At 35.8% G+C, this 10,408-nt stretch overlaps 1 pseudogene; it reads left to right on the plus strand.

Annotated features, from left to right (window-relative positions):
- The first annotated feature begins 5 nt into the window (after positions 1-5).
- LOC125858868 (probable aspartic protease At2g35615) lies at positions 6-1,050 on the plus strand (annotated as a pseudogene).
- Positions 1,051-10,408: the final 9,358 nt, after the last annotated feature.

A 10,408-nucleotide genomic window follows, 5' to 3' on the forward strand; every position in this document is an offset into this window, starting at 1 on the left:
CCCCCCCGGTTGAAATTGTAGCCATAGCTGATACAGGTAGTGACTTAACATGGACGCAATGCAAACCTTGTGTAAATTGTTTCCAACAATCATCACCTCTTTTTTATTCGAAGAAAAGCTCTACTTATAAAACCGTGGGGTGTGACGTTGAAGTATGTACATCATTAGGGAGTTCATCTTGTGTGGGAGGACATATTTGTGAATATCAAATGAGTTATGGACACTATAGGTGACCTTGTTTTTGATAAATTCACTTTCCCTTCTACTTCTGGCAAAAATGTCGTGATTCCTAATGTTGCCTTTGGTTGCGGTCATGACAATGGTGGAACGTTAAATAATTATACTTCTGGTATTATTGGTTTAGGCCGGGGTGGTGAAGTTTCAATTATCAACCAATTGGATAAAGAGATCGATAAATAGGAAATTTTCTTATTGTTTGATCCCAATTCCATTAGATTCATCAATTATTTCCAATGTAACAACTCACATAAACTTTGGGAGTAGTGCCATCGTGTCTGGTCCTAATGTCATTTCAACTCCCTTGATAAAAAAGGAACCATCCACGTTCTACTATTTGAACTTGGAAGGTGTCAGTGTTGGAAATAAGACGTTGGAATTCAAATCTTCTAAGACTTCTCCTTTTGATGATGCTAGTGGTGATCATGGTCAAGCTGGTAACATTATAATCGATTCTGGCACAACGTTAACACTTTTGCCTAACGATTTTTACTCGAATTTGGAATCAACATTGGTGGATTCAATTCATGCTATTAGGAAGGATGATCCATCAGGGACTTTTCATCTATGTTAAGAGTCTGAGAATGGTACTATCAATGCTCCAACGATTGTTACACATTTAACAAATGCGGATTTAGAGTTATCGCCAATGAGCACGTTTGCAGAAATTGGGAAAGGTTTGGTTTGTCTTACAATAGTACCAACAGATGAAATTGCTATATTTGAAAACTTGCACAGGAAAATTTCTTAATTGGATATGATCTTGTGGCCAACAAAATTTCCTTTCAGCCAACAGATTGTACAAAATACTAGGCTTGTTTGGTTTATTAATGTTATTATCAGTAATTTAAATGTTGTTGATCAATCCTTGATGTCTTATATTTACTTCAATCTAATACTTAGTAATTGAGATCTTTTTATTTTGTGTGTTCTTAAGCTAGTATACAACCAGAGGCAATGTGCCTAAGAGGGTGTTTGAATTGGCCTTTTAAAGTAACTTATAAGTTATAAGCTAAATGCTTACACCTTGTTTGGATGGTTATTACCCGTTGTATTGTATTGTATGGTTAATTTAAATATAATGTTTATTTTGATTGTAACTTAAATTTTACTAGATCGTATGGTTTAAATCCATTGTTTGGTAATGACGAAAAGACCCATTTTGTGTAATAACCGCTTTGGTGTGATCGCGTCATTACTTTAATATTTTCTTCTCATTTTATCTTTAATTATTATTTTATAATTATATTTCATCTTTTACCCTACATTTTTATAGTAGCTCTACTTCGTACCCTACTTTTCTTGTAGGTTTATCATTCAAATTATGGATATGTAACATTATGTAACGACGAAGAATGATATTGTCTATACAAACATTATATTCTTTAAAATAATACAGTACGATATAATACAATATAATACAATACGATACATTATAAAACAATACGTTACAATCATCCAAACAAAGTGGAAAAGTCATATTGATCATATCTAATTTTTAGTTTTTAGCTTAATTTTTTTACCTAAAAATAAGTGCTTAAAAGCACTTTTTATCTTTTCCAAACATCATGAGAAGATTAAAAAAGATATTAAAAGTCAAAACAATTCAAATATGACAATCCAAACACCCTCTAATTAGTTTTACCTTGCTAATTTTAATGAGAGACGAACCCTTCCAACATATTCTGTCATGTGACTTTAAAAAATTAAATCTTTTTAGGTTAACTTACAGAAAACCCATTGGTTATGAGTTAATTACTTGGATATATTTTAGTTTGTAATATTACGAATCTTACTATATCTTGGTGCATTCAGATACATGTATCTTAGGATACATGGAGTCAAAGTTATGTGTAATTTATTTTAGATACACAGTATCTAAGTCGGTTCGCATGTATTTGGGTACATAGATAAATCTCATTCACCACTCTCCTATGTGAATCACACCAAATACATACATATACATGTATCTAGTGTATATCTAGTGTGATTTACATGTAATATTTGGGATACATGACTATCTTCCTCCCCATCTCGCTCGTCTCTCTTTCTATTTTAGTATATCTAGTAGTAAAAATACATGTATTTAAGTGTATCTTTCTCAATATATTGTAGAGAACTCTTAATTAGTTGTAATATATGTAATTATTTGAATGTATAACTAGAATTATTATATATGGCACGAATGAATGTTTAATAAGGTATTTTTCCTTTTTATACCCCTTCAGATCTGACCAAAAAAATTAAAACTTAATCCATATTCTATTCAATCATAAAATGGATTTGGGTCGGATTTGAATAAAATAAGAATTTGAGTTTTTTTAAGTTGAGTTGGGTCTGTAATTGAATAGTGATAATATATATGCATCATATTCTTTAACGAGTAGCATATTTATTTAATCCGCAGAGAAACATATTGTTATAAAGTCATTAATGGATTCGACTGCATGCATTTTTTCACATAGTAGAAACTAAGTTGATGGATTTTATTGTACTCATTATTACTAGTAGAAAATATGAAAGGTAAATATAAGGAGTATATATGGCATGATCTAATATATCCATATACTTTTTGGGAAGTGAAAGTCAACTTTACAAAATGCCCCACTTCATACTCTAGTACGTATTTGATAATTAATGGTAACAAAATCTCACTTTCTCCCCTATTACATTTTTTAATTAATTAACTACCATATTAATTAGACTTTTTTTTTTTTTTGGTAAGCAAAGATAATTATATTAATATAACTTAATAAGCATCAGTACATGGCAATGCGGATTTACAGCTAGATAGTATGCGGGGGAGGGGGGTTTACTATAAGTAGTACAGTTGTTATCCATAACTGTAGACTTAGTAATACGGTAGCTTCCCAGGATTGGGGGCTTAGATATTTTAACAAAAAGAGTTCCTTCTTTGTCTGCTTTAAACTTCCTTGCCACAAACAAAGGCGGAACTACCTAGTTCACAAGAGAATTGGTTGCTGGTAGATTAGACCCCTTCTTAGCCAGCGCATCTGCCACTTGACTCACCTCCCAGAACTTATGCTGAATTAGGGGGTTCCCTAGCTGGTGTAGTGGCGCTCTGCAATCACGTAGAAAATTTGTGTGAGTTAGGTGATCGTTATGTAAGTAGTTAATACTATCTTGGCAATCCACTTCTATTTGGATCGGGAGCAGATTATTTTCCTGAACCATTATCAATCCTTGCAGAAGTGCGTGTAGGTCTGCTTGGATTGCTGTTTGTCCTATGAAACTGCCCATAAATCCTATTTTCCAGTTCTCTTCGTTATCCCTGATGACTCCACCTGTACCACTTTTCCCAGTTATTTGGTTAAAGGAACTGTCCGTATTTAATTTGTATCCTATCTCTGGTGGTTTGCTCTCCACGCTAGTTTGGCGAGCATTGCTTTATTTTTTATTCCATGTTTTTTGTAGTCCCAGTCGCCCTTCTATCTTAGGTAAGCTTACAATTTCCCATCTGATCATATGCATTTTACGCTTAGTAGAGGTAGTTCCCCAGATAAAGTTTCGTTGGATTTGGTCGATCTTTTTTGTGATGTTTACTGGGATGGTGGTAGATTGCATTATGTGGGTGGGTATACTATTTAAGCATGCATGTGTTAGAGTTGCCCTTCCCACCATGTTGGGGAAGCGTGTTTTTCATCCCGATAATTTTGCTTGTAAGTTATGAATAATAAATTGATAATCCTTAGTTGTTGGTGTATTATGTAGAATCGGGAACCCCAGGTAATTCCCAAAGCTAGAGCTTATTTTTATTCCCATGATTGATTGTATTTGGCTTTTCATTATGGGCGTATAGTTGTTCGAGCATATTATTTTTTATTTTGATTAGTTAATTGTTTGGCCCGAAGAGATACAAAACTCCTCCACTATTTGCATTATGTAAGAGCGGCTTTTAACGTCAGCCCTAGACATCAAGACGATATCGTTAGCAAAGAAGAGATGAGAGAGCGGAGGTCCCTTTTTTGAGATTTTTATTGGGCTCCACTGTTTTTGGTGGACTGCCTTATCAATTTCTCTTGATAACATTTCCATACATAGAATAAATATGTATGGTGAGAGGGGGTCGCCTTGTCGGATTCCTCTCGAAGGGTTGAAAAAGTTTGTTCTATCCCCATAAACCATGACTGCAAGTCTACTAGTTGAGATGCAAGTCATTATAAGTTTTATGATGGTGGTAGGGAAGTTGAAGTAGATGCGGGTTTTTCGGATGAAGGATCATTCTAATTTGTCAAACGCTTTTTCTAAGTCTATTTTGATAATTATGCTAGCTGATTTTCCTTTCATTTTTTGGAAGTGGGTGATTACTTCTTGAACGATTATAGAGTTGTCGGTTGCTTGTCTATTTTTTTAGAAAACTCGATTGACATGGCCCTATCAATTTGTCCATAAGAGGCCTAAGTCTTTGGGCTATGAACTTAGTGATTATTTTGTACGTTGTGTTATATAGGGTGATTGGATGGAAGTCTTTTAGACAGTGGGAACCTTTAATTTTGGGTATTAAGCATAGATATGTCATTTATGTCATTGGGGATGCTTGATTCCTTAAAAGATTTGGTACAGAGGTCCACTACTGATTGTCCTACTATATTCCAGTATTTTTGGAAGAAGTAGGGATGAAGTCCGTCTAGTCCAGGCGCTTTAACTCTCATCATGAAGTGCTTTAGGAGGTGTTTTACCTATTTTTGACGCATATTGCTCTGTGCGGAATAAATCAGAAAAAAAGTTGAGTGTTTATGATTTGATGGAGTCCTGGTCATATAACTACGATCCATCATGGTGTTGGAGGGCAATTATTTTATTGCTTCCACGCCAATTGAGTGTGGACGTGTGGAAATTTTTGTGTTTGAGTCGCCCTCATTTAACCAATTTATTCTTGATTTTAATTTCCAGAAGTCCTCTTCTAGTTGGAGGATTTGATTATATTCTTTAATAAGATCAGTTTCTAAATTTGATAGGAACACACTAGATTGGTAATTTGGGGATATTTGGATTCCTTCGATACGACGAAAGAGTTTTTTTTTTTTTTTTAGAAAATATTACCAAAAGTTTGTTTGCTCCTAGTTGTGGCGTTATGTCTTAAAGACGCAATGGCATCAATTATATTTGAGTAATTATGCCAGCTAGATTCTATGATTTTTGGTAGGTCTGGGTGCGAGCACCACATAAACTCGAATCAGAATATTTTAAAATTATTTTGGTTCCTTTTGTTATTTTGGAAGAGAGATATGAGAAGTGGACAGTGGTCCGAGTGGGTACGAGGTAAGTGTTGTACTTGCGCATCTGGGAAGCTGAGGGGGAGGGGAGTAAGCTAGAGTCCTTGATTGTACCTGGGAGGTTGACGCTAAGTTGTTTGGAACTGTTGTGTTCAAGTTCTCCTCCGTGGTTGCGTGAGCATTCTCCTGAGCACTTGGAGGAGCAGTCCATTGACTGAATGTTGCCTCTAGAACCTGTGGAGGGAAAAAGAAAGGGGGGAAAAGAAAGTTTTCATGGTTTATCATCATCAATCCCAGTGGGTTGAGCAGGGGATTCTTCCAAGTGGGGTAGTGGTAGAAGGGGAGTTGTGGCAGTGTAAAGCTCATAGATGGTTGCATGACCGTCGACAGCCATAACTGGTTGTTGTAGGTCTCTGTAGCCAGCCTCATCCCCTCCGAGATTACCTGCGCAAGGAAAGTCAGGTTTTGGACTACTATTACAACCTCTTGGTTGTTCACTAGATTTGTGAAAGAGAGGGCATGGTCCTATAGTGCCATTTCCAACTAGGAGTGAGGGGTGGTGTTTGAATTCGGAGCATGGGTGGCATAAAAGGTTGTCTCCCATATAGTCACCGAAAAGGTTGGTAGATGAACAAAGGGAAGTTGAAAGGGAGGGTTGGAGTTCATTGTTGGTGGAAAGTTTGAGTTCATATGGGGTCTCGGTAGATGTGGAAAGTGAGACTGTCTTACTGAGTTCCTCCTTTGTTGGGCTAAAAAGGGAAGTCTTGGCATTATTAGAGATTTTTGGAAGTTCGATGATAGAATTGATAGGGATATTTACTTTATTAATAAAAGGACTTCTTTCCTTTAATAAGTTAGTACTAGGAATATTTGTGGGTGATTTTAGATTATTTTCCTGTAATGCCCTATTCGAAAAGGAGGGGGTCCCTATTTCCTGTAGGGGTTCTAGGAGTGGAGTTGGCAACGTGGATTGTGGTAATCCTAAATAATTTTGTGCTAATTTTTGTCTATTATATTTACAGCTATTGACGTGGTGAACGGGGAGGCCACGTGGGTGTAATTATTTGATGTGGTTGTTAGTAGCTTTGGGTTATCTTTTGATAAGATTTTTAAGAGATAGCTACTATGTAAGTTAATAGGGCTTGTAGGGGTTTGTGTGTGCGTATTGGTGGAAATTGTAGGTGACGTAGGGGTCTCTTTATGGGTTACTGTAGCCTTATAGGATGATAGGGTTACCTCCTTACTGTTGTTAATTGTTTTTGTATTTTTTTGCAGAGAAATTTTGACGGCATCACGCGTGGCATTTGCTGCAGTGCCTCTGTGGCTTGCGGGGTCTACCAACTGTTGAGATTTGTTTGTATAGGTGGATGTAGATATGGAAGCATGTTCTGTTACGTTATATCTAGGTTGGTGGACGTTTTTTTTCTATATTTAAAGATTTTTTAGTCTAGGAACTTACCTGTGTTAGCATCAAATAAATTGACGGTAATACCTTTTTCGTTTGTGGGTGTGTCTGTCGTTGGGCGTTTCCCACCTTTCATCCTTGTTTTAAAGTTTACCAGTTGCCACATCTCTTCATTTGTCTCATTGTTCTTTTTTGATTGTAGTGTAGATGTGCTCTTGCGTGTCTCCTCTTATGTGGTGATCTCCTTGATGTGGATATGATTATTTATGCAGTTGATAGTTGTGTGTCCCAATATACCACAGTTTGAGCAGAATATATTTGATTCCTCATATATGAGGGGTTGTCGGTGTTGTCCTATTGTTATGTGTTTCCTCACTGGTATGCCGATCTGGACTTTTACGCAGACGTATGCGTTCCTACCTCTAAGGGCAAAGGAGGTATAGACGTCCGTTTTAACTAATCTCCCCAATTTATTTCCTACTCGTGCTAGAATTCCATGGTCATAGAATTTTGTAGGTAATTCTGGTAGTCTGACCCAAATTGCCGAGACATCTTCCTTTGCTTCTGAGGTTACAAAGTTTGGGCACCATCTTTTGACGAATAGGGAGTATCCGTTAACAAATCAGGGCCCTTGCTGTCGTACTTTTTGCATGTTTTCTTCTTTTAAGAATTTGACTGTAAAATAGTCATGACCAAGGTCGATCAGAATGATCTCTTCTGTAGCCCTTCAAATGGATGATAGTTTCATTCGGAGGTATTGATGATTGATTCGTTTTCCAAAGATCTTACTGATAAATGAATAATCCCATGGTTTATAGATTTGTTCCTTTTCTTCAGCCGAAACCCTGATGTGTTCATCTTTCTTTGTGAGGGAGTTGTTGACACCTAATTTTGGACCTCCACAATATATATTAATCATCCAGTTTCTTAAATTCCAAACAATTCAAAATAATTTACTTTATAAAATTCAAAATATTTTTTCAAGTTATTTTTTAATTAATTTTATCATTTTTATAATTTTTAAATAATATATATGTTTTACATAATTATGTATGTAATTAGTATATTTTATCAATATTTGAAAATCTTCTCAAAAAAGATTTCACATTTTAAGTCGAATGTTCTTTAATTTAGTTTAATTTCAATTATGATTACAATTAGTTTCTATTTTAAATTAATTACTTTATAATCGAGTTTATTATTTTATTTTGTTGAAATTAAGAATCTCGTTAGTTGATTATATTAGTTCGTCCTATTTAAATTTAAGCCAAATTCACAAGTTAAACTCAATATGGTTGAAGAGTTGGCTAATTTTGTAATTCATTTGGCCAAGTCTTAATTTCAAATCTAGCTTCTTATTTACCCTCACCTTTAAACCCACTTGAAGGACTAAATTTGGGCCTTTTTCTAACTTTTCTAGCAGCCCAACAAGACCAATTCTTTAATAACAACAACAATACCCATGCCCAACCCAATACCTCAACAACCCAGGCCCAATACAGCAATACAATACAATCAGCAACCCAACAACATACATTTCAATACTCACCAACAATACCAAATATAAAAAACAATTATTAAAACGGACCTGACACCACTGTGTCTTCTTCTTCATCGCGCAGCAACCCAGAAATCACGATGCCATCCGGTCCAGCAACGCGAAACCCGAATCCAAGCCCACCACGTCTCCTCTCTCCTTTACCCTCCTCTCCGTACGAGAATCGACAAGTGTCTCAATCTGTTGCCTCGCTCGTCCTTCGCTCGAGAATCGAATGGCTGCGATCTTCAATCCGTTGGAGAGTTGCCCAAAATGGAGCGACAGCCTTATCTCTGGAGGAGGATTTGAATTTCGAATTTAAAAATCTCTCCAAATCCCTCCCGATTTCCCCCTCCTTTTGCCCTTCATATATATCTCTTGTTGATTTTTGTGATGGTGGGGGGAGGAAGGCACAAAAAAAATAAATACATAAAGAATATCCACGAAATACAATGAAAAAATGGAAATCTAAGCTGAAGCAGTGATTATACAGATCGAGTCTTAATAGGTTTAAGTGGAGTTTTCTCTCTTCTTCCATCCAGAGTCCATCTAAGCTCTTGTGCGGTGGTGGAAGCTTCATTGTCAAACTTGTCGTCTCCGTTCACTGCCCGGATAAAGGTAACGTCTCATCCTTTATAACATTCTTCCTGTTTCTTCTTGTATTTTGATATGATGTTTTCTCCATAGCCGTCTCTTCGTCTTCTTTTATTTTCGACGTGCTTTAGCACTGTGCTATTGCGTCAGTCTTATTTGTAGTTAAAAATGGGTAGTTTTAATATGCTATACATCTCATTCTCGAACGATTTGATCTTAGTTTTGTTTCAAGTCTGATTGTTCTGGATTTAATTATAGGTGGTTTCTCTGTTTCTTGGTTGGACCTGTTTCTTTGTCATTTCTTTTATTTCCGGTGTCTGTTTAAATATCATCGAATCTCTATTCTCTCATTTACATCGCCTTCAAGTTGGAAGTTTCTTTTGTCTTTGCTACTGTTCTTTGCTGTTTTCTTCTCAAAATAAAAGCAAAATCTAAAGCTAGTTAATGTGGAGTCTGTATGTTTGTTTATCTACTATTTGATGTCTCTACAATTGATTATGTTGCCCTTCACCCTTATTTTGTATTCGGGTTAAATGCCGAAAATCTGACTTGGTTATTCAAGAGGTGTGATCATAACTTTGACAGAGTGTGATAATTCGTCTTGACACTTTGTTTTGGTGTTTTATCTTGTTTTAGGACTACTGTTCAGTATTGTTATATCCCAAGGACATTATATTTCTCTTTCCCTACTTGTACTCATAATTGCTCCATATTTTGCTGTTATGAATTCCTTTGTTAAATTTAACCAAGTTTAGTTCTAATTAGTCCCCTTAAGAATTTTGGAAACATGTAGTTTAGGTTGACCAGTTTTTATCACTTACTGCTTATAACCTCTCTGGTCATCATCTTTCATTAATGTGTTGTTCCTTGCTAGGGGTACTATAATTTATGTATGGTCAGTGTTTTATGTTTGGGTGAATGTGCATATTGTGATTCCCTAAAATGGGGTTATACGTTAATTTACATTTTTTCTTGAGTAAAAATTTACATTGTTGCAGTAGGTTGGTTTGTTCCTTTTGTATTTATATTAGTTGTATTGTGTATTAATTCCTTTCTTCCATTTTACTTGCATGTGAAACTCCTTTTGAGTCCATGGGGACCCCACTTCCTCCTTGCATCTTGGGGTTGTTCTTCTCTTTATCGAGTCCAAATAGCCGGCGAACAGGTCACAGACAGTGTAAGGGCTGGAAATCAAAATTTTCAGAACCCGAAAACCTAAATACAGGCCGATATACCTGCCGTATACACTGGTATACAGCTGGAAATAAAATACAAAGGTCGAAATATTTTTTCAAGAATACAAGTTTGATGATGAAATATAGGTTAAAAGCCGATATACATGAAAGATGGAGAAATACGGCCTAAAATATGGCCCGTATACAATGGTATATACAGAAT

This window comes from Solanum stenotomum, chromosome 3, assembly GCF_019186545.1.
Source record: "Solanum stenotomum isolate F172 chromosome 3, ASM1918654v1, whole genome shotgun sequence".
In the NCBI taxonomy this organism is placed as follows: Eukaryota; Viridiplantae; Streptophyta; class Magnoliopsida; order Solanales; family Solanaceae; genus Solanum; species Solanum stenotomum.